We start from the raw sequence: 26,418 nt of genomic DNA, 5'->3' as shown, positions 1-26,418 counted from the left end.
AAACTGCTTCTCTTTATCAAGAAACACATGTGTGTTAGTTACTAAAGCTTTTCAGGAAATGAATACACTTTCAAAAGAATGTGATTATCTTTCAAAGTAAATCTTGTACCTAGAAAAGGAATATTGACCTCACTTCAAACAACACTTTGACATGTCGCAAACAACTGCTTCTCCTTACCAAGTAACACAAGTGCGTTTTAACTAAAGCTTTTCAGGAAAGAATACAGTTTCAAAATAGCGTGATTATCTTTCAATGTAAAGCTTGTACAGAGAAAAGGAACACTGATCTCACTAATAACAATACTTTGACATGTCGCAAAAAATGGCCTCTCTTTACAGAGAAACACATGTGCGTTTCTTACTAAAGCTATTTATGAAATAAATACACTTTCAAAGAATGTGGTTATCTTTCAAATTAAAGCTTCTACAGAGAAAAGCAACACTGATCTCAGGTCTAATAGGACGTTGACATGTCGCAAACAACTGCTTCTCATTACCAAGAAACACATGTGCGTTTCTTACTAAAGTTTTTAAAGAAATGAATACACTTTTTAAAGAACCAATTGTATTGCAAAGCAAAGCTTCTACAGAGAATGGAACACTGATCTCCCTTCTAACAATAGTTTGACATGTCGCAAACAATGGCTTCTCTTTACAGAGAAACACTTGTGCGTTTCTTACTAAAGCTATTAATGAAATGAATACACTTTCAAAGAATGTGATTATCTTTCAAAGTAAAGCTTCTACAGAGAAATGAATACTGATCACACTTCTAACAAGACTTTGACATGTCAGAAACAACTGCTTCTCTTTACCAAGACACACATGAGCATTATTACTAAAGCATTTCTAGAAATGAATACACTTTCAAAAGAACGTGACTATATTTCAAAATAGAGCTTCCACAGAGAAAATGAACACTGATCTCACTTCTAACAGTAATTTGACACGTCGAAAAGAAGTGCTTTTCTTTACAGAGAAACACATGTACGTTTCTTACTAAAGCTTATCATGAAATGAATACACTTTCAAAAGAATATGATTATACTTCAAAGCAAAGCTTCTACAGAGAAAAGGAACACTGATCTCACTTCTAAAAATACTTGACATGTCGGAAAAAACTGCTTCTCTTTACAGAGAAACACATATGCGTTTCTTCCTAATGCTTTTCATGAAATGAATACACTTTGAAAAGAATGTGATTATCTTTCAAAGTAAAGCTTTTACAGAGAAAGGAACACTGATCTCTCTTCTAAAAATACTTTGACATGATGCATAATACGGCCTTTCTTTACAGAGAAACAACTGTGCGTTTCTTACTAAAGTTATATATGAAACTAATACACTTTCAAAAAACGTGATTATCTTTCAAAATAAAGCTTTGACAGAGAAAAGGAAAACTGATCTCACTTCTAATAGATATTTGACAGTTGCAAACATCTGCTTCTTTACAGAGAAACTCATGTGTGTTTCATACTAAAACTTTTTAAGAAATGAATACACATTCAAAAGAACGTGATTATCATTCAAAGCAAAGCTTCTACAGAGGATGGAACACTGATCTCACTTCTAACAAGACTTTGACATTTAGGAAACAATTGAATCTCTTTACCAAGTAACACGTGTGTTTCTTACTAAAGCTAATCCTGAAATGAATACACTTTCAAAGGAATGTGATTATCTTTCAAAGTAAAGCTTCTACACAGAAAGGAACACTGATCTCTCTTCTAACAATACTTTGACATGTCGCAAAAAATGGCCTCTCTTTAGAGAAACACATGTGCGTTTCTTACTAAAGCTATTTATGAAATGAACACCCTTTCAAAAGAATGTGATTTTCTTTCAAAGTAAACCTGCTACAGAGAAAAGGAATACTGATTTCACTTCAAACAATACTTTGAATGTCGTAAACAACTGCTTCTCCTTACCAAGATACACATGTGTGTTTCATGCTAAAGCTTTTCAAGAAATGAATACACTTTCAAAAGAATGTGAATATCTTTCAAAGTAAAGCTTGTACAGAGAAAAGGAATGCGGATCTCACTTCTACCAATACTTTAACATGTTCCAAAGAACTGCTTCTCTTTACAGAAAAACACATGTGCTTTTCTTACAAAAGCATTTCATGAAATAAATACACATTCAAAAGAACGTTATTATCTTTCAAAGTAAAACTTCTGAAGAGAAAAGGAAAACTAATCTCACTTCTAACAGTAATTTGACATGTCGCAAACATCTGCTTCTCTTTACAGAGAAACACATGTGCGTTTCTTACTAAAGCTTTTCAAGATATGAATACACTTTCAAAAGAACATGTTTATATTTCAAAACAAAGATTCTACAGAGAAAAGGAACACTGATCTCACTTCTACCAATACTTTGACATGTCGTAAACAATGGCTTCTCTTTACAAGGAACAGTTGTGCGTTTCTTACTTAAGTTATTTATGAAATGAATACACTTTCAAAGAATGTGATTATCTTTAAAAGTAAAGTTTCTAAAGAGAAATGAACACTGACCTCACTTCTAACAAGGCTTTGACATGTCAGAAACAACTGCCTTTCCTTACCAAGAAACACATGTGTGTTATTACTAAAGCATTTAAAGAAATAAATACACTTTCAAAAGAACGTGATTATATTTCAAATTAAAGCTTGCACACAGAAAATGACTACTGATCTCACTTCTAACAATACTTTGACATGTCGAAAACAACTGCTTCTCCTTACAGAGAAACACATGTGTGTTTCTTACAAAAGTATTTCATGAAATAAATGCACTTTCAAAAAAACGTGATTATCTTCCAAAGTAAAGCTTCTATAGAGAAAAGGAACACTGATCTCACTTCTCAAAAGACTTTGACATGTAGCAAAAACTGCTTCTCTTTACCAAGAAACACATGTGTTTCTTAATAAAGCTTTTCAAGAGATGAATACACTTTCAAAAGAACATGATTATATTTCAAAGCAAAGCTTCTACAGAGAAAAGTAACACTGATCTCACTTCTAACAGTAATTTGCCATGTTGCAAACAACTGCTTTTCTTTACAAAGAAACACTTTTGCGTTCCTTACTAAAGCTATTTTTGAAATGAACTCTTTCAAAACAATGTGATTATCTTCCAAAGTAAAGCTTCTACAGAGAAAAGGAAAACTGATCTCACTTCAAACAGTAATAGATATGTCGGAAAAATCTGCTTCTCTATAAGGAGAAGCACATGTGCATTTCTTAATAAAGCTTTTCCTAAAATGAATACACTTTAAAAAGAACGTGATTATATTTAAAAGCAAAGATTCTACAGAGAAAAGGAACACGGATCTCACTTCTAACAAGCCTTTGACATGTCACAAAGAACTGCTTTGCTTTACAGAAAAGACATGTGCGTTTCTTACTAAAGCATTTCAAGAAATGAATACACTTTCAAAAGAATGTGATTATCTTTCAAATAAAGCTTCTACAGAGAAAAGGAATACTGATCTCACTTCAAACAATACTTTGACATGTCGCAAACAATTGCTTCTCTTTAACAAGATACACGTGGGTTTCTTAGTAAAGCTTTTCAAGAAATGAATGAATACACTTTCAAAAGAACGTGATTATATTTCAAAGCATAGCTTCTACAGAGAAAAGGAACACTGATCTCACTTCTAACAGTAATTTGACATGTCGCAAACAACTTTTCTTTACACAGAAAGACGTGTGTTTCTTACTAAAGCTATTTATAAAATGAATACACTTTCCAAAGAATGTGACTTTCTTTCAAAGTAAAGCTTCTACGGAGAAAAGGAACATTGATATCACTTCTAACAATAATTTGACACGTCGCAAACAACTGCTTCTCTTTACAGGGAAACACATGTGTGTTTCTTCCTAAAGCTTTTCATGAAATGAATACACTTTGAAATAAATGTGATTATCTTTCAAAGTAAAGCTTCTACAGAGAAAGGAACACTTATCTCTCTTCCAAAAATACTTTGACATGTCGCAAAAAATGGCTTTTCTTTACAGAGAAACAGTTGTGCGTTTCTTACTAAAGCTATTTTTGAAATGAATACACTTTCAAAACAATGAGATTATCTTTCAAAGTAAAGCTTGTAGAGAGAAAAGAAAACTGTTCTCATTTTTAACAGTAATTTGACATGTCACAAACAACTGCTTTTCTTTAGAGAGAAATACATGTATGTTTCTTACTAAAGATTTTCAAGAAATGTATACACTTTCAAAAGAACGTGATTATCTTTCAAATTAAAGCCTGTACAGAGAAAAGGAATATTGATCTCACTTCAAACAATATTTTGACATGTCCCAAACAACTGCTTCTCCTAACCAAGTAACACATGTGCTTTGCTTACTAAAGTTTTAAAGAAATGAATACACTTTTAAAAGAACATGATTATATTTCAAAGCAGAGTTTCTACAGAGAATGGAACACTGATCTCACTTCTAACAATACTTTGACATGTCGCAAACAACTGCTTCTCTTTACAGAGAAACACTTGTGCGTTTCTTACTAAAGCTATTAATGAAATGAATACACTTTCAGAAGAATATGATTATCTTTCAAAGTAAAGTTGTACAGAGAAAGGTAAACTGATCTCACTTCTAACAATACTTTGACATGTCGCAAACAACTGCTTCTCTTTACCAAGAAACACATGTGTTTCTAACTAAAGCTGTTCAAGAAATGTATACACTTTCAAAAGAATGTGATTATCCTTCAAAGTAAAGCTTGTACAAAGAAAAGGAACACTGATATCACTTCTAACAAGACGTTGACATGTCGCAAAAAACTGCTTCTCTTTATCAAGAAACACATGTGTGTTAGTTACTAAAGCTTTTCAGGAAATGAATACACTTTCAAAAGAATGTGATTATCTTTCAAAGTAAATCTTGTACCTAGAAAAGGAATATTGACCTCACTTCAAACAACACTTTGACATGTCGCAAACAACTGCTTCTCCTTACCAAGTAACACAAGTGCGTTTTAACTAAAGCTTTTCAGGAAAGAATACAGTTTCAAAATAGCGTGATTATCTTTCAATGTAAAGCTTGTACAGAGAAAAGGAACACTGATCTCACTTCTAACAATACTTTGACATGTCGTAAACAATGGCTTCTCTTTACAAGGAACAGTTGTGCATTTCTTACTTAAGTTATTTATGAAATGAATACACTTTCAAAGAATGTGATTATCTTTAAAAGTAAAGTTTCTAAAGAGAAATGAACACTGACCTCACTTCTAACAAGGCTTTGACATGTCAGAAACAACTGCCTTTCCTTACCAAGAAACACATGTGTGTTATTACTAAAGCATTTAAAGAAATAAATACACTTTCAAAAGAACGTGATTATATTTCAAATTAAAGCTTGCACACAGAAAATGACTACTGATCTCACTTCTAACAATACTTTGACATGTCGAAAACAACTGCTTCTCCTTACAGAGAAACACATGTGTGTTTCTTACAAAAGTATTTCATGAAATAAATGCACTTTCAAAAAAACGTGATTATCTTCCAAAGTAAAGCTTCTATAGAGAAAAGGAACACTGATCTCACTTCTCAAAAGACTTTGACATGTAGCAAAAACTGCTTCTCTTTACCAAGAAACACATGTGTTTCTTAATAAAGCTTTTCAAGAGATGAATACACTTTCAAAAGAACATGATTATATTTCAAAGCAAAGCTTCTACAGAGAAAAGTAAAACTGATCTCACTTCTAACAGTAATTTGCCATGTTGCAAACAACTGCTTTTCTTTACAAAGAAACACTTTTGCGTTTCTTACTAAAGCTATTTTTGAAATGAACTCTTTCAAAACAATGTGATTATCTTCCAAAGTAAAGCTTCTACAGAGAAAAGGAAAACTGATCTCACTTCAAACAGTAATAGATATGTCGAAAAAATCTGCTTCTCTATAAGGAGAAGCACATGTGCATTTCTTAATAAAGCTTTTCCTAAAATGAATACACTTTAAAAAGAACGTGATTATATTTAAAAGCAAAGATTCTACAGAGAAAAGGAACACGGATCTCACTTCTAACAAGCCTTTGACATGTCACAAAGAACTGCTTTGCTTTACAGAAAAAGACATGTGCGTTTCTTACTAAAGCATTTCAAGAAATGAATACACTTTCAAAAGAATGTGATTATCTTTCAAATAAAGCTTCTACAGAGAAAAGGAATACTGATCTCACTTCAAACAATACTTTGACATGTCGCAAACAATTGCTTCTCTTTAACAAGATACACGTGGGTTTCTTAGTAAAGCTTTTCAAGAAATGAATGAATACACTTTCAAAAGAACGTGATTATATTTCAAAGCATAGCTTCTACAGAGAAAAGGAACACTGATCTCACTTCTAACAGTAATTTGACATGTCGCAAACAACTTTTCTTTACACAGAAAGACGTGTGTTTCTTACTAAAGCTATTTATAAAATGAATACACTTTCCAAAGAATGTGACTTTCTTTCAAAGTAAAGCTTCTACGGAGAAAAGGAACATTGATATCACTTCTAACAATAATTTGACACGTCGCAAACAACTGCTTCTCTTTACAGGGAAACACATGTGTGTTTCTTCCTAAAGCTTTTCATGAAATGAATACACTTTGAAATAAATGTGATTATCTTTCAAAGTAAAGCTTCTACAGAGAAAGGAACACTTATCTCTCTTCCAAAAATACTTTGACATGTCGCAAAAAATGGCTTTTCTTTACAGAGAAACAGTTGTGCGTTTCTTACTAAAGCTATTTTTGAAATGAATACACTTTCAAAACAATGAGATTATCTTTCAAAGTAAAGCTTGTAGAGAGAAAAGAAAACTGTTCTCATTTTTAACAGTAATTTGACATGTCACAAACAACTGCTTTTCTTTAGAGAGAAATACATGTATGTTTCTTACTAAAGATTTTCAAGAAATGTATACACTTTCAAAAGAACGTGATTATCTTTCAAATTAAAGCTTGTACAGAGAAAAGGAATATTGATCTCACTTCAAACAATATTTTGACATGTCCCAAACAACTGCTTCTCCTAACCAAGTAACACATGTGCTTTGCTTACTAAAGTTTTAAAGAAATGAATACACTTTTAAAAGAACATGATTATATTTCAAAGCAGAGTTTCTACAGAGAATGGAACACTGATCTCACTTCTAACAATACTTTGACATGTCGCAAACAACTGCTTCTCTTTACAGAGAAACACTTGTGCGTTTCTTACTAAAGCTATTAATGAAATGAATACACTTTCAGAAGAATATGATTATCTTTCAAAGTAAAGTTGTACAGAGAAAGGTAAACTGATCTCACTTCTAACAATACTTTGACATGTCGCAAACAACTGCTTCTCTTTACCAAGAAACACATGTGTTTCTAACTAAAGCTGTTCAAGAAATGTATACACTTTCAAAAGAATGTGATTATCCTTCAAAGTAAAGCTTGTACAAAGAAAAGGAACACTGATATCACTTCTAACAAGACGTTGACATGTCGCAAAAAACTGCTTCTCTTTATCAAGAAACACATGTGTGTTAGTTACTAAAGCTTTTCAGGAAATGAATACACTTTCAAAAGAATGTGATTATCTTTCAAAGTAAATCTTGTACCTAGAAAAGGAATATTGACCTCACTTCAAACAACACTTTGACATGTCGCAAACAACTGCTTCTCCTTACCAAGTAACACAAGTGCGTTTTAACTAAAGCTTTTCAGGAAAGAATACAGTTTCAAAATAGCGTGATTATCTTTCAATGTAAAGCTTGTACAGAGAAAAGGAACACTGATCTCACTTCTAACAATACTTTGACATGTCGTAAACAATGGCTTCTCTTTACAAGGAACAGTTGTGCATTTCTTACTTAAGTTATTTATGAAATGAATACACTTTCAAAGAATGTGATTATCTTTCAAAGTAAAGTTTCTAAAGAGAAATGAACACTGATCTCACTTCTAACAAGGCTTTGACATGTCAGAAACAACTGCCTTTCCTTACCAAGAAACACATGTGTGTTATTACTAAAGCATTTAAAGAAATAAATACACTTTCAAAAGAATGTGATTATATTTCAAATTAAAGGTTGCACACAGAAAATGACTACTGATCTCACTTCTAACAATACTTTGACATGTCCCAAACAACTGCTTCTCCTAACCAAGTAACACATGTGCTTTGCTTACTAAAGTTTTAAAGAAATGAATACACTTTTAAAAGAACATGATTATATTTCAAAGCAGAGTTTCTACAGAGAATGGAACACTGATCTCACTTCTAACAATACTTTGACATGTCGCAAACAACTGCTTCTCTTTACAGAGAAACACTTGTGCGTTTCTTACTAAAGCTATTAATGAAATGAATACACTTTCAGAAGAATATGATTATCTTTCAAAGTAAAGTTGTACAGAGAAAGGTAAACTGATCTCACTTCTAACAATACTTTGACATGTCGCAAACAACTGCTTCTCTTTACCAAGAAACACATGTGTTTCTAACTAAAGCTGTTCAAGAAATGTATACACTTTCAAAAGAATGTGATTATCCTTCAAAGTAAAGCTTGTACAAAGAAAAGGAACACTGATATCACTTCTAACAAGACGTTGACATGTCGCAAAAAACTGCTTCTCTTTATCAAGAAACACATGTGTGTTAGTTACTAAAGCTTTTCAGGAAATGAATACACTTTCAAAAGAATGTGATTATCTTTCAAAGTAAATCTTGTACCTAGAAAAGGAATATTGACCTCACTTCAAACAACACTTTGACATGTCGCAAACAACTGCTTCTCCTTACCAAGTAACACAAGTGCGTTTTAACTAAAGCTTTTCAGGAAAGAATACAGTTTCAAAATAGCGTGATTATCTTTCAATGTAAAGCTTGTACAGAGAAAAGGAACACTGATCTCACTTCTAACAATACTTTGACATGTCGTAAACAATGGCTTCTCTTTACAAGGAACAGTTGTGCATTTCTTACTTAAGTTATTTATGAAATGAATACACTTTCAAAGAATGTGATTATCTTTCAAAGTAAAGTTTCTAAAGAGAAATGAACACTGACCTCACTTCTAACAAGGCTTTGACATGTCAGAAACAACTGCCTTTCCTTACCAAGAAACACATGTGTGTTATTACTAAAGCATTTAAAGAAATAAATACACTTTCAAAAGAACGTGATTATATTTCAAATTAAAGCTTGCACACAGAAAATGACTACTGATCTCACTTCTAACAATACTTTGACATGTCGAAAACAACTGCTTCTCCTTACAGAGAAACACATGTGTGTTTCTTACAAAAGTATTTCATGAAATAAATGCACTTTCAAAAAAACGTGATTATCTTCCAAAGTAAAGCTTCTATAGAGAAAAGGAACACTGATCTCACTTCTCAAAAGACTTTGACATGTAGCAAAAACTGCTTCTCTTTACCAAGAAACACATGTGTTTCTTAATAAAGCTTTTCAAGAGATGAATACACTTTCAAAAGAACATGATTATATTTCAAAGCAAAGCTTCTACAGAGAAAAGTAACACTGATCTCACTTCTAACAGTAATTTGCCATGTTGCAAACAACTGCTTTTCTTTACAAAGAAACACTTTTGCGTTTCTTACTAAAGCTATTTTTGAAATGAACTCTTTCAAAACAATGTGATTATCTTCCAAAGTAAAGCTTCTACAGAGAAAAGGAAAACTGATCTCACTTCAAACAGTAATAGATATGTCGAAAAAATCTGCTTCTCTATAAGGAGAAGCACATGTGCATTTCTTAATAAAGCTTTTCCTAAAATGAATACACTTTAAAAAGAACGTGATTATATTTAAAAGCAAAGATTCTACAGAGAAAAGGAACACGGATCTCACTTCTAACAAGCCTTTGACATGTCACAAAGAACTGCTTTGCTTTACAGAAAAAGACATGTGCGTTTCTTACTAAAGCATTTCAAGAAATGAATACACTTTCAAAAGAATGTGATTATCTTTCAAATAAAGCTTCTACAGAGAAAAGGAATACTGATCTCACTTCAAACAATACTTTGACATGTCGCAAACAATTGCTTCTCTTTAACAAGATACACGTGGGTTTCTTAGTAAAGCTTTTCAAGAAATGAATGAATACACTTTCAAAAGAACGTGATTATATTTCAAAGCATAGCTTCTACAGAGAAAAGGAACACTGATCTCACTTCTAACAGTAATTTGACATGTCGCAAACAACTTTTCTTTACACAGAAAGACGTGTGTTTCTTACTAAAGCTATTTATAAAATGAATACACTTTCCAAAGAATGTGACTTTCTTTCAAAGTAAAGCTTCTACGGAGAAAAGGAACATTGATATCACTTCTAACAATAATTTGACACGTCGCAAACAACTGCTTCTCTTTACAGGGAAACACATGTGTGTTTCTTCCTAAAGCTTTTCATGAAATGAATACACTTTGAAATAAATGTGATTATCTTTCAAAGTAAAGCTTCTACAGAGAAAGGAACACTTATCTCTCTTCCAAAAATACTTTGACATGTCGCAAAAAATGGCTTTTCTTTACAGAGAAACAGTTGTGCGTTTCTTACTAAAGCTATTTTTGAAATGAATACACTTTCAAAACAATGAGATTATCTTTCAAAGTAAAGCTTGTAGAGAGAAAAGAAAACTGTTCTCATTTTTAACAGTAATTTGACATGTCACAAACAACTGCTTTTCTTTAGAGAGAAATACATGTATGTTTCTTACTAAAGATTTTCAAGAAATGTATACACTTTCAAAAGAACGTGATTATCTTTCAAATTAAAGCTTGTACAGAGAAAAGGAATATTGATCTCACTTCAAACAATATTTTGACATGTCCCAAACAACTGCTTCTCCTAACCAAGTAACACATGTGCTTTGCTTACTAAAGTTTTAAAGAAATGAATACACTTTTAAAAGAACATGATTATATTTCAAAGCAGAGTTTCTACAGAGAATGGAACACTGATCTCACTTCTAACAATACTTTGACATGTCGCAAACAACTGCTTCTCTTTACAGAGAAACACTTGTGCGTTTCTTACTAAAGCTATTAATGAAATGAATACACTTTCAGAAGAATATGATTATCTTTCAAAGTAAAGTTGTACAGAGAAAGGTAAACTGATCTCACTTCTAACAATACTTTGACATGTCGCAAACAACTGCTTCTCTTTACCAAGAAACACATGTGTTTCTAACTAAAGCTGTTCAAGAAATGTATACACTTTCAAAAGAATGTGATTATCCTTCAAAGTAAAGCTTGTACAAAGAAAAGGAACACTGATATCACTTCTAACAAGACGTTGACATGTCGCAAAAAACTGCTTCTCTTTATCAAGAAACACATGTGTGTTAGTTACTAAAGCTTTTCAGGAAATGAATACACTTTCAAAAGAATGTGATTATCTTTCAAAGTAAATCTTGTACCTAGAAAAGGAATATTGACCTCACTTCAAACAACACTTTGACATGTCGCAAACAACTGCTTCTCCTTACCAAGTAACACAAGTGCGTTTTAACTAAAGCTTTTCAGGAAAGAATACAGTTTCAAAATAGCGTGATTATCTTTCAATGTAAAGCTTGTACAGAGAAAAGGAACACTGATCTCACTTCTAACAATACTTTGACATGTCGTAAACAATGGCTTCTCTTTACAAGGAACAGTTGTGCATTTCTTACTTAAGTTATTTATGAAATGAATACACTTTCAAAGAATGTGATTATCTTTCAAAGTAAAGTTTCTAAAGAGAAATGAACACTGATCTCACTTCTAACAAGGCTTTGACATGTCAGAAACAACTGCCTTTCCTTACCAAGAAACACATGTGTGTTATTACTAAAGCATTTAAAGAAATAAATACACTTTCAAAAGAACGTGATTATATTTCAAATTAAAGGTTGCACACAGAAAATGACTACTGATCTCACTTCTAACAATACTTTGACATGTCGAAAACAACTGCTTCTCCTTACAGAGAAACACATGTGTGTTTCTTACAAAAGTATTTCATGAAATAAATGCACTTTCAAAAAAACGTGATTATCTTCCAAAGTAAAGCTTCTATAGAGAAAAGGAACACTGATCTCACTTCTCAAAAGACTTTGACATGTAGCAAAAACTGCTTCTCTTTACCAAGAAACACATGTGTTTCTAACTAAAGCTGTTCAAGAAATGTATACACTTTCAAAAGAATGTGATTATCCTTCAAAGTAAAGCTTGTACAAAGAAAAGGAACACTGATATCACTTCTAACAAGACGTTGACATGTCGCAAAAAACTGCTTCTCTTTATCAAGAAACACATGTGTGTTAGTTACTAAAGCTTTTCAGGAAATGAATACACTTTCAAAAGAATGTGATTATCTTTCAAAGTAAATCTTGTACCTAGAAAAGGAATATTGACCTCACTTCAAACAACACTTTGACATGTCGCAAACAACTGCTTCTCCTTACCAAGTAACACAAGTGCGTTTTAACTAAAGCTTTTCAGGAAAGAATACAGTTTCAAAATAGCGTGATTATCTTTCAATGTAAAGCTTGTACAGAGAAAAGGAACACTGATCTCACTTCTAACAATACTTTGACATGTCGTAAACAATGGCTTCTCTTTACAAGGAACAGTTGTGCATTTCTTACTTAAGTTATTTATGAAATGAATACACTTTCAAAGAATGTGATTATCTTTCAAAGTAACGTTTCTAAAGAGAAATGAATACTGATCTCACTTCTAACAAGGCTTTGACATGTCAGAAACAACTGCCTTTCCTTACCAAGAAACACATGTGTGTTATTACTAAAGCATTTAAAGAAATAAATACACTTTCAAAAGAACGTGATTATATTTCAAATTAAAGCTTGCACACAGAAAATGACTACTGATCTCACTTCTAACAATACTTTGACATGTCGAAAACAACTGCTTCTCCTTACAGAGAAACACATGTGTGTTTCTTACAAAAGTATTTCATGAAATAAATGCACTTTCAAAAAAACGTGATTATCTTCCAAAGTAAAGCTTCTATAGAGAAAAGGAACACTGATCTCACTTCTCAAAAGACTTTGACATGTAGCAAAAACTGCTTCTCTTTACCAAGAAACACATGTGTTTCTTAATAAAGCTTTTCAAGAGATGAATACACTTTCAAAAGAACATGATTATATTTCAAAGCAAAGCTTCTACAGAGAAAAGTAACACTGATCTCACTTCTAACAGTAATTTGCCATGTTGCAAACAACTGCTTTTCTTTACAAAGAAACACTTTTGCGTTTCTTACTAAAGCTATTTTTGAAATGAACTCTTTCAAAACAATGTGATTATCTTCCAAAGTAAAGCTTCTACAGAGAAAAGGAAAACTGATCTCACTTCAAACAGTAATAGATATGTCGAAAAAATCTGCTTCTCTATAAGGAGAAGCACATGTGCATTTCTTAATAAAGCTTTTCCTAAAATGAATACACTTTAAAAAGAACGTGATTATATTTAAAAGCAAAGATTCTACAGAGAAAAGGAACACGGATCTCACTTCTAACAAGCCTTTGACATGTCACAAAGAACTGCTTTGCTTTACAGAAAAAGACATGTGCGTTTCTTACTAAAGCATTTCAAGAAATGAATACACTTTCAAAAGAATGTGATTATCTTTCAAATAAAGCTTCTACAGAGAAAAGGAATACTGATCTCACTTCAAACAATACTTTGACATGTCGCAAACAATTGCTTCTCTTTAACAAGATACACGTGGGTTTCTTAGTAAAGCTTTTCAAGAAATGAATGAATACACTTTCAAAAGAACGTGATTATATTTCAAAGCATAGCTTCTACAGAGAAAAGGAACACTGATCTCACTTCTAACAGTAATTTGACATGTCGCAAACAACTTTTCTTTACACAGAAAGACGTGTGTTTCTTACTAAAGCTATTTATAAAATGAATACGCTTTCCAAAGAATGTGACTTTCTTTCAAAGTAAAGCTTCTACGGAGAAAAGGAACATTGATATCACTTCTAACAATAATTTGACACGTCGCAAACAACTGCTTCTCTTTACAGGGAAACACATGTGTGTTTCTTCCTAAAGCTTTTCATGAAATGAATACACTTTGAAATAAATGTGATTATCTTTCAAAGTAAAGCTTCTACAGAGAAAGGAACACTTATCTCTCTTCCAAAAATACTTTGACATGTCGCAAAAAATGGCTTTTCTTTACAGAGAAACAGTTGTGCGTTTCTTACTAAAGCTATTTTTGAAATGAATACACTTTCAAAACAATGAGATTATCTTTCAAAGTAAAGCTTGTAGAGAGAAAAGAAAACTGTTCTCATTTTTAACAGTAATTTGACATGTCACAAACAACTGCTTTTCTTTAGAGAGAAATACATGTATGTTTCTTACTAAAGATTTTCAAGAAATGTATACACTTTCAAAAGAACGTGATTATCTTTCAAATTAAAGCTTGTACAGAGAAAAGGAATATTGATCTCACTTCAAACAATATTTTGACATGTCCCAAACAACTGCTTCTCCTAACCAAGTAACACATGTGCTTTGCTTACTAAAGTTTTAAAGAAATGAATACACTTTTAAAAGAACATGATTATATTTCAAAGCAGAGTTTCTACAGAGAATGGAACACTGATCTCACTTCTAACAATACTTTGACATGTCGCAAACAACTGCTTCTCTTTACAGAGAAACACTTGTGCGTTTCTTACTAAAGCTATTAATGAAATGAATACACTTTCAGAAGAATATGATTATCTTTCAAAGTAAAGTTGTACAGAGAAAGGTAAACTGATCTCACTTCTAACAATACTTTGACATGTCGCAAACAACTGCTTCTCTTTACCAAGAAACACATGTGTTTCTAACTAAAGCTGTTCAAGAAATGTATACACTTTCAAAAGAATGTGATTATCCTTCAAAGTAAAGCTTGTACAAAGAAAAGGAACACTGATATCACTTCTAACAAGACGTTGACATGTCGCAAAAAACTGCTTCTCTTTATCAAGAAACACATGTGTGTTAGTTACTAAAGCTTTTCAGGAAATGAATACACTTTCAAAAGAATGTGATTATCTTTCAAAGTAAATCTTGTACCTAGAAAAGGAATATTGACCTCACTTCAAACAACACTTTGACATGTCACAAACAACTGCTTCTCCTTACCAAGTAACACAAGTGCGTTTTAACTAAAGCTTTTCAGGAAAGAATACAGTTTCAAAATAGCGTGATTATCTTTCAATGTAAAGCTTGTACAGAGAAAAGGAACACTGATCTCACTTCTAACAATACTTTGACATGTCGTAAACAATGGCTTCTCTTTACAAGGAACAGTTGTGCATTTCTTACTTAAGTTATTTATGAAATGAATACACTTTCAAAGAATGTGATTATCTTTAAAAGTAAAGTTTCTAAAGAGAAATGAACACTGACCTCACTTCTAACAAGGCATGTCAGAAACAACTGCCTTTCCTTACCAAGAAACACATGTGTGTTATTACTAAAGCATTTAAAGAAATAAATACACTTTCAAAAGAACGTGATTATATTTCAAATTAAAGCTTGCACACAGAAAATGACTACTGATCTCACTTCTAACAATACTTTGACATGTCGAAAACAACTGCTTCTCCTTACAGAGAAACACATGTGTGTTTCTTACAAAAGTATTTCATGAAATAAATGCACTTTCAAAAAAACGTGATTATCTTCCAAAGTAAAGCTTCTATAGAGAAAAGGAACACTGATCTCACTTCTCAAAAGACTTTGACATGTAGCAAAAACTGCTTCTCTTTACCAAGAAACACATGTGTTTCTTAATAAAGCTTTTCAAGAGATGAATACACTTTCAAAAGAACATGATTATATTTCAAAGCAAAGCTTCTACAGAGAAAAGTAACACTGATCTCACTTCTAACAGTAATTTGCCATGTTGCAAACAACTGCTTTTCTTTACAAAGAAACACTTTTGCGTTTCTTACTAAAGCTATTTTTGAAATGAACTCTTTCAAAACAATGTGATTATCTTCCAAAGTAAAGCTTCTACAGAGAAAAGGAAAACTGATCTCACTTCAAACAGTAATAGATATGTCGGAAAAATCTGCTTCTCTATAAGGAGAAGCACATGTGCATTTCTTAATAAAGCTTTTCCTAAAATGAATACACTTTAAAAAGAACGTGATTATATTTAAAAGCAAAGATTCTACAGAGAAAAGGAACACGGATCTCACTTCTAACAAGCCTTTGACATGTCACAAAGAACTGCTTTGCTTTACAGAAAAGACATGTGCGTTTCTTACTAAAGCATTTCAAGAAATGAATACACTTTCAAAAGAATGTGATTATCTTTCAAATAAAGCTTCTACAGAGAAAAGGAATACTGATCTCACTTCAAACAATACTTTGACATGTCGCAAACAATTGCTTCTCTTTAACAAGATACACGTGGGTTTCTTAGTAAAGCTTTTCAAGAAATGAATGAATACACTTTCAAAAGAACGTGATTATATTTCAAAGCATAGCTTCTACAGAGAAAAGGAACACTGATCTCACTTCTAACAGTAATTTGACATGTCGCAAACAACTTTTCTTTACACAGAAAGACGTGTGTTTCTTACTAAAGCTATTTATAAAATGAATACGCTTTCCAAAGAATGTGACTTTCTTTCAAAGTAAAGCTTCTACGGAGAAAAGGAACATTGATATCACTTCTAACAATAATTTGACACGTCGCAAACAACTGCTTCTCTTTACAGGGAAACACATGTGTGTTTCTTCCTAAAGCTTTTCATGAAATGAATACACTTTGAAATAAATGTGATTATCTTTCAAAGTAAAGCTTCTACAGAGAAAGGAACACTTATCTCTCTTCCAAAAATACTTTGACATGTCGCAAAAAATGGCTTTTCTTTACAGAGAAACAGTTGTGCGTTTCTTACTAAAGCTATTTTTGAAATGAATACACTTTCAAAACAATGAGATTATCTTTCAAAGTAAAGCTTGTAGAGAGAAAAGAAAACTGTTCTCATTTTTAACAGTAATTTGACATGTCACAAACAACTGCTTTTCTTTAGAGAGAAATACATGTATGTTTCTTACTAAAGATTTTCAAGAAATGTATACACTTTCAAAAGAACGTGATTATCTTTCAAATTAAAGCTTGTACAGAGAAAAGGAATATTGATCTCACTTCAAACAATATTTTGACATGTCCCAAACAACTGCTTCTCCTAACCAAGTAACACATGTGCTTTGCTTACTAAAGTTTTAAAGAAATGAATACACTTTTAAAAGAACATGATTATATTTCAAAGCAGAGTTTCTACAGAGAATGGAACACTGATCTCACTTCTAACAATACTTTGACATGTCGCAAACAACTGCTTCTCTTTACAGAGAAACACTTGTGCGTTTCTTACTAAAGCTATTAATGAAATGAATACACTTTCAGAAGAATATGATTATCTTTCAAAGTAAAGTTGTACAGAGAAAGGTAAACTGATCTCACTTCTAACAATACTTTGACATGTCGCAAACAACTGCTTCTCTTTACCAAGAAACACATGTGTTTCTAACTAAAGCTGTTCAAGAAATGTATACACTTTCAAAAGAATGTGATTATCCTTCAAAGTAAAGCTTGTACAAAGAAAAGGAACACTGATATCACTTCTAACAAGACGTTGACATGTCGCAAAAAACTGCTTCTCTTTATCAAGAAACACATGTGTGTTAGTTACTAAAGCTTTTCAGGAAATGAATACACTTTCAAAAGAATGTGATTATCTTTCAAAGTAAATCTTGTACCTAGAAAAGGAATATTGACCTCACTTCAAACAACACTTTGACATGTCGCAAACAACTGCTTCTCCTTACCAAGTAACACAAGTGCGTTTTAACTAAAGCTTTTCAGGAAAGAATACAGTTTCAAAATAGCGTGATTATCTTTCAATGTAAAGCTTGTACAGAGAAAAGGAACACTGATCTCACTTCTAACAATACTTTGACATGTCGTAAACAATGGCTTCTCTTTACAAGGAACAGTTGTGCATTTCTTACTTAAGTTATTTATGAAATGAATACACTTTCAAAGAATGTGATTATCTTTCAAAGTAACGTTTCTAAAGAGAAATGAATACTGATCTCACTTCTAACAAGGCTTTGACATGTCAGAAACAACTGCCTTTCCTTACCAAGAAACACATGTGTGTTATTACTAAAGCATTTAAAGAAATAAATACACTTTCAAAAGAACGTGATTATATTTCAAATTAAAGCTTGCACACAGAAAATGACTACTGATCTCACTTCTAACAATACCTTGACATGTCGAAAACAACTGCTTCTCCTTACAGAGAAACACATGTGTGTTTCTTACAAAAGTATTTCATGAAATAAATGCACTTTCAAAAAAACGTGATTATCTTCCAAAGTAAAGCTTCTATAGAGAAAAGGAACACTGATCTCACTTCTCAAAAGACTTTGACATGTAGCAAAAACTGCTTCTCTTTACCAAGAAACACATGTGTTTCTTAATAAAGCTTTTCAAGAGATGAATACACTTTCAAAAGAACATGATTATATTTCAAAGCAAAGCTTCTACAGAGAAAAGTAACACTGATCTCACTTCTAACAGTAATTTGCCATGTTGCAAACAACTGCTTTTCTTTACAAAGAAACACTTTTGCGTTTCTTACTAAAGCTATTTTTGAAATGAACTCTTTCAAAACAATGTGATTATCTTCCAAAGTAAAGCTTCTACAGAGAAAAGGAAAACTGATCTCACTTCAAACAGTAATAGATATGTCGAAAAAATCTGCTTCTCTATAAGGAGAAGCACATGTGCATTTCTTAATAAAGCTTTTCCTAAAATGAATACACTTTAAAAAGAACGTGATTATATTTAAAAGCAAAGATTCTACAGAGAAAAGGAACACGGATCTCACTTCTAACAAGCCTTTGACATGTCACAAAGAACTGCTTTGCTTTACAGAAAAAGACATGTGCGTTTCTTACTAAAGCATTTCAAGAAATGAATACACTTTCAAAAGAATGTGATTATCTTTCAAATAAAGCTTCTACAGAGAAAAGGAATACTGATCTCACTTCAAACAATACTTTGACATGTCGCAAACAATTGCTTCTCTTTAACAAGATACACGTGGGTTTCTTAGTAAAGCTTTTCAAGAAATGAATGAATACACTTTCAAAAGAACGTGATTATATTTCAAAGCATAGCTTCTACAGAGAAAAGGAACACTGATCTCACTTCTAACAGTAATTTGACATGTCGCAAACAACTTTTCTTTACACAGAAAGACGTGTGTTTCTTACTAAAGCTATTTATAAAATGAATACACTTTCCAAAGAATGTGACTTTCTTTCAAAGTAAAGCTTCTACGGAGAAAAGGAACATTGATATCACTTCTAACAATAATTTGACACGTCGCAAACAACTGCTTCTCTTTACAGGGAAACACATGTGTGTTTCTTCCTAAAGCTTTTCATGAAATGAATACACTTTGAAATAAATGTGATTATCTTTCAAAGTAAAGCTTCTACAGAGAAAGGAACACTTATCTCTCTTCCAAAAATACTTTGACATGTCGCAAAAAATGGCTTTTCTTTACAGAGAAACAGTTGTGCGTTTCTTACTAAAGCTATTTTTGAAATGAATACACTTTCAAAACAATGAGATTATCTTTCAAAGTAAAGCTTGTAGAGAGAAAAGAAAACTGTTCTCATTTTTAACAGTAATTTGACATGTCACAAACAACTGCTTTTCTTTAGAGAGAAATACATGTATGTTTCTTACTAAAGATTTTCAAGAAATGTATACACTTTCAAAAGAACGTGATTATCTTTCAAATTAAAGCTTGTACAGAGAAAAGGAATATTGATCTCACTTCAAACAATATTTTGACATGTCCCAAACAACTGCTTCTCCTAACCAAGTAACACATGTGCTTTGCTTACTAAAGTTTTAAAGAAATGAATACACTTTTAAAAGAACATGATTATATTTCAAAGCAGAGTTTCTACAGAGAATGGAACACTGATCTCACTTCTAACAATACTTTGACATGTCGCAAACAACTGCTTCTCTTTACAGAGAAACACTTGTGCGTTTCTTACTAAAGCTATTAATGAAATGAATACACTTTCAGAAGAATATGATTATCTTTCAAAGTAAAGTTGTACAGAGAAAGGTAAACTGATCTCACTTCTAACAATACTTTGACATGTCGCAAACAACTGCTTCTCTTTACCAAGAAACACATGTGTTTCTAACTAAAGCTGTTCAAGAAATGTATACACTTTCAAAAGAATGTGATTATCCTTCAAAGTAAAGCTTGTACAAAGAAAAGGAACACTGATATCACTTCTAACAAGACGTTGACATGTCGCAAAAAACTGCTTCTCTTTATCAAGAAACACATGTGTGTTAGTTACTAAAGCTTTTCAGGAAATGAATACACTTTCAAAAGAATGTGATTATCTTTCAAAGTAAATCTTGTACCTAGAAAAGGAATATTGACCTCACTTCAAACAACACTTTGACATGTCGCAAACAACTGCTTCTCCTTACCAAGTAACACAAGTGCGTTTTAACTAAAGCTTTTCAGGAAAGAATACAGTTTCAAAATAGCGTGATTATCTTTCAATGTAAAGCTTGTACAGAGAAAAGGAACACTGATCTCACTTCTAACAATACTTTGACATGTCGTAAACAATGGCTTCTCTTTACAAGGAACAGTTGTGCATTTCTTACTTAAGTTATTTATGAAATGAATACACTTTCAAAGAATGTGATTATCTTTCAAAGTAAAGTTTCTAAAGAGAAATGAACACTGATCTCACTTCTAACAAGGCTTTGACATGTCAGAAACAACTGCCTTTCCTTACCAAGAAACACATGTGTGTTATTACTAAAGCATTTAAAGAAATAAATACACTTTCAAAAGAACGTGATTATATTTCAAATTAAAGCTTGCACACAGAAAATGACTACTGATCTCACTTCTAACAATACTTTGACATGTCGAAAACAACTGCTTCTCCTTACAGAGAAACACATGTGTGTTTCTTACAAAAGTATTTCATGAAATAAATGCACTTTCAAAAAAACGTGATTATCTTCCAAAGTAAAGCTTCTATAGAGAAAAGGAACACTGATCTCACTTCTCAAAAGACTTTGACATGTAGCAAAAACTGCTTCTCTTTACCAAGAAACACATGTGTTTCTTAATAAAGCTTTTCAAGAGATGAATACACTTTCAAAAGAACATGATTATATTTCAAAGCAAAGCTTCTACAGAGAAAAGTAACACTGATCTCACTTCTAACAGTAATTTGCCATGTTGCAAACAACTGCTTTTCTTTACAAAGAAACACTTTTGCGTTTCTTACTAAAGCTATTTTTGAAATGAACTCTTTCAAAACAATGTGATTATCTTCCAAAGTAAAGCTTCTACAGAGAAAAGGAAAACTGATCTCACTTCAAACAGTAATAGATATGTCGAAAAAATCTGCTTCTCTATAAGGAGAAGCACATGTGCATTTCTTAATAAAGCTTTTCCTAAAATGAATACACTTTAAAAAGAACGTGATTATATTTAAAAGCAAAGATTCTACAGAGAAAAGGAACACGGATCTCACTTCTAACAAGCCTTTGACATGTCACAAAGAACTGCTTTGCTTTACAGAAAAAGACATGTGCGTTTCTTACTAAAGCATTTCAAGAAATGAATACACTTTCAAAAGAATGTGATTATCTTTCAAATAAAGCTTCTACAGAGAAAAGGAATACTGATCTCACTTCAAACAATACTTTGACATGTCGCAAACAATTGCTTCTCTTTAACAAGATACACGTGGGTTTCTTAGTAAAGCTTTTCAAGAAATGAATGAATACACTTTCAAAAGAACGTGATTATATTTCAAAGCATAGCTTCTACAGAGAAAAGGAACACTGATCTCACTTCTAACAGTAATTTGACATGTCGCAAACAACTTTTCTTTACACAGAAAGACGTGTGTTTCTTACTAAAGCTATTTATAAAATGAATACACTTTCCAAAGAATGTGACTTTCTTTCAAAGTAAAGCTTCTACGGAGAAAAGGAACATTGATATCACTTCTAACAATAATTTGACACGTCGCAAACAACTGCTTCTCTTTACAGGGAAACACATGTGTGTTTCTTCCTAAAGCTTTTCATGAAATGAATACACTTTGAAATAAATGTGATTATCTTTCAAAGTAAAGCTTCTACAGAGAAAGGAACACTTATCTCTCTTCCAAAAATACTTTGACATGTCGCAAAAAATGGCTTTTCTTTACAGAGAAACAGTTGTGCGTTTCTTACTAAAGCTATTTTTGAAATGAATACACTTTCAAAACAATGAGATTATCTTTCAAAGTAAAGCTTGTAGAGAGAAAAGAAAACTGTTCTCATTTTTAACAGTAATTTGACATGTCACAAACAACTGCTTTTCTTTAGAGAGAAATACATGTATGTTTCTTACTAAAGATTTTCAAGAAATGTATACACTTTCAAAAGAACGTGATTATCTTTCAAATTAAAGCTTGTACAGAGAAAAGGAATATTGATCTCACTTCAAACAATATTTTGACATGTCCCAAACAACTGCTTCTCCTAACCAAGTAACACATGTGCTTTGCTTACTAAAGTTTTAAAGAAATGAATACACTTTTAAAAGAACATGATTATATTTCAAAGCAGAGTTTCTACAGAGAATGGAACACTGATCTCACTTCTAACAATACTTTGACATGTCGCAAACAACTGCTTCTCTTTACAGAGAAACACTTGAGCGTTTCTTACTAAAGCTATTAATGAAATGAATACACTTTCAGAAGAATGTGATTATCTTTCAAAGTAAAGTTGTACAGAGAAAGGTAAACTGATCTCACTTCTAACAATACTTTGACATGTCGCAAACAACTGCTTCTCTTTACCAAGAAACACATGTGTTTCTAACTAAAGCTGTTCAAGAAATGTATACACTTTCAAAAGAATGTGATTATCCTTCAAAGTAAAGCTTGTACAAAGAAAAGGAACACTGATATCACTTCTAACAAGACGTTGACATGTCGCAAAAAACTGCTTCTCTTTATCAAGAAACACATGTGTGTTAGTTACTAAAGCTTTTCAGGAAATGAATACACTTTCAAAAGAATGTGATTATCTTTCAAAGTAAATCTTGTACCTAGAAAAGGAATATTGACCTCACTTCAAACAACACTTTGACATGTCGCAAACAACTGCTTCTCCTTACCAAGTAACACAAGTGCGTTTTAACAAAAGCTTTTCAGGAAAGAATACAGTTTCAAAATAGCGTGATTATCTTTCAATGTAAAGCTTGTACAGAGAAAAGGAACACTGATCTCACTAATAACAATACTTTGACATGTCGCAAAAAATGGCCTCTCTTTACAGAGAAACACATGTGCGTTTCTTACTAAAGCTATTTATGAAATAAATACACTTTCAAAGAATGTGGTTATCTTTCAAATTAAAGCTTCTACAGAGAAAAGCAACACTGATCTCAGGTCTAATAGGACGTTGACATGTCGCAAACAACTGCTTCTCATTACCAAGAAACACATGTGCGTTTCTTACTAAAGTTTTTAAAGAAATGAATACACTTTTTAAAGAACCAATTGTATTGCAAAGCAAAGCTTCTACAGAGAATGGAACACTGATCTCCCTTCTAACAATACTTTGACATGTCGCAAACAATGGCTTCTCTTTACAGAGAAACACTTGTGCGTTTCTTACTAAAGCTATTAATGAAATGAATACACTTTCAAAGAATGTGATTATCTTTCAAAGTAAAGCTTCTACAGAGAAATGAATACTGATCACACTTCTAACAAGACTTTGACATGTCAGAAACAACTGCTTCTCTTTACCAAGACACACATGAGCATTATTACTAAAGCATTTCTAGAAATGAATACACTTTCAAAAGAACGTGACTATATTTCAAAATAGAGCTTCCACAGAGAAAATGAACACTGATCTCACTTCTAACAGTAATTTGACACGTCGAAAAGAAGTGCTTTTCTTTACAGAGAAACACATGTACGTTTCTTACTAAAGCTTATCATGAAATGAATACACTTTCAAAAGAATATGATTATACTTCAAAGCAAAGCTTCTACAGAGAAAAGGAACACTGATCTCACTTCTAAAAATACTTGACATGTCGGAAAAAACTGCTTCTCTTTACAGAGAAACACATATGCGTTTCTTCCTAATGCTTTTCATGAAATGAATACACTTTGAAAAGAATGTGATTATCTTTCAAAGTAAAGCTTTTACAGAGAAAGGAACACTGATCTCTCTTCTAAAAATACTTTGACATGAAGCATAATACGGCCTTTCTTTACAGAGAAACAACTGTGCGTTTCTTACTAAAGTTATATATGAAACTAATACACTTTCAAAAAACGTGATTATCTTTCAAAATAAAGCTTTGACAGAGAAAAGGAAAACTGATCTCACTTCTAATAGATATTTGACAGTTGCAAACATCTGCTTCTTTACAGAGAAACTCATGTGTGTTTCATACTAAAACTTTTTAAGAAATGAATACACATTCAAAAGAACGTGATTATCATTCAAAGCAAAGCTTCTACAGAGGATGGAACACTGATCTCACTTCTAACAAGACTTTGACATTTAGGAAACAATTGAATCTCTTTACCAAGTAACACGTGTGTTTCTTACTAAAGCTAATCCTGAAATGAATACACTTTCAAAGGAATGTGATTATCTTTCAAAGTAAAGCTTCTACACAGAAAGGAACACTGATCTCTCTTCTAACAATACTTTGACATGTCGCAAAAAATGGCCTCTCTTTAGAGAAACACATGTGCGTTTCTTACTAAAGCTATTTATGAAATGAACACCCTTTCAAAAGAATGTGATTTTCTTTCAAAGTAAACCTGCTACAGAGAAAAGGAATACTGATTTCACTTCAAACAATACTTTGAATGTCGTAAACAACTGCTTCTCCTTACCAAGATACACATGTGTGTTTCATGCTAAAGCTTTTCAAGAAATGAATACACTTTCAAAAGAATGTGAATATCTTTCAAAGTAAAGCTTGTACAGAGAAAAGGAATGCGGATCTCACTTCTACCAATACTTTAACATGTTCCAAAGAACTGCTTCTCTTTACAGAAAAACACATGTGCTTTTCTTACAAAAGCATTTCATGAAATAAATACACATTCAAAAGAACGTTATTATCTTTCAAAGTAAAACTTCTGCAGAGAAAAGGAAAACTAATCTCACTTCTAACAGTAATTTGACATGTCGCAAACATCTGCTTCTCTTTACAGAGAAACACATGTGCGTTTCTTACTAAAGCTTTTCAAGATATGAATACACTTTCAAAAGAACATGTTTATATTTCAAAACAAAGATTCTACAGAGAAAAGGAACACTGATCTCACTTCTAACAATACTTTGACATGTCGTAAACAATGGCTTCTCTTTACAAGGAACAGTTGTGCGTTTCTTACTTAAGTTATTTATGAAATGAATACACTTTCAAAGAATGTGATTATCTTTAAAAGTAAAGTTTCTAAAGAGAAATGAACACTGACCTCACTTCTAACAAGGCTTTGACATGTCAGAAACAACTGCCTTTCCTTACCAAGAAACACATGTGTGTTATTACTAAAGCATTTAAAGAAATAAATACACTTTCAAAAGAACGTGATTATATTTCAAATTAAAGCTTGCACACAGAAAATGACTACTGATCTCACTTCTAACAATACTTTGACATGTCGAAAACAACTGCTTCTCCTTACAGAGAAACACATGTGTGTTTCTTACAAAAGTATTTCATGAAATAAATGCACTTTCAAAAAAACGTGATTATCTTCCAAAGTAAAGCTTCTATAGAGAAAAGGAACACTGATCTCACTTCTCAAAAGACTTTGACATGTAGCAAAAACTGCTTCTCTTTACCAAGAAACACATGTGTTTCTTAATAAAGCTTTTCAAGAGATGAATACACTTTCAAAAGAACATGATTATATTTCAAAGCAAAGCTTCTACAGAGAAAAGTAACACTGATCTCACTTCTAACAGTAATTTGCCATGTTGCAAACAACTGCTTTTCTTTACAAAGAAACACTTTTGCGTTTCTTACTAAAGCTATTTTTGAAATGAACTCTTTCAAAACAATGTGATTATCTTCCAAAGTAAAGCTTCTACAGAGAAAAGGAAAACTGATCTCACTTCAAACAGTAATAGATATGTCGGAAAAATCTGCTTCTCTATAAGGAGAAGCACATGTGCATTTCTTAATAAAGCTTTTCCTAAAATGAATACACTTTAAAAAGAACGTGATTATATTTAAAAGCAA

Source organism: Chionomys nivalis, chromosome 12 (assembly GCF_950005125.1).
Source record: "Chionomys nivalis chromosome 12, mChiNiv1.1, whole genome shotgun sequence".
NCBI lineage: Eukaryota > Metazoa > Chordata > Mammalia > Rodentia > Cricetidae > Chionomys > Chionomys nivalis.
This window is presented reverse-complemented; position numbering follows the sequence as displayed.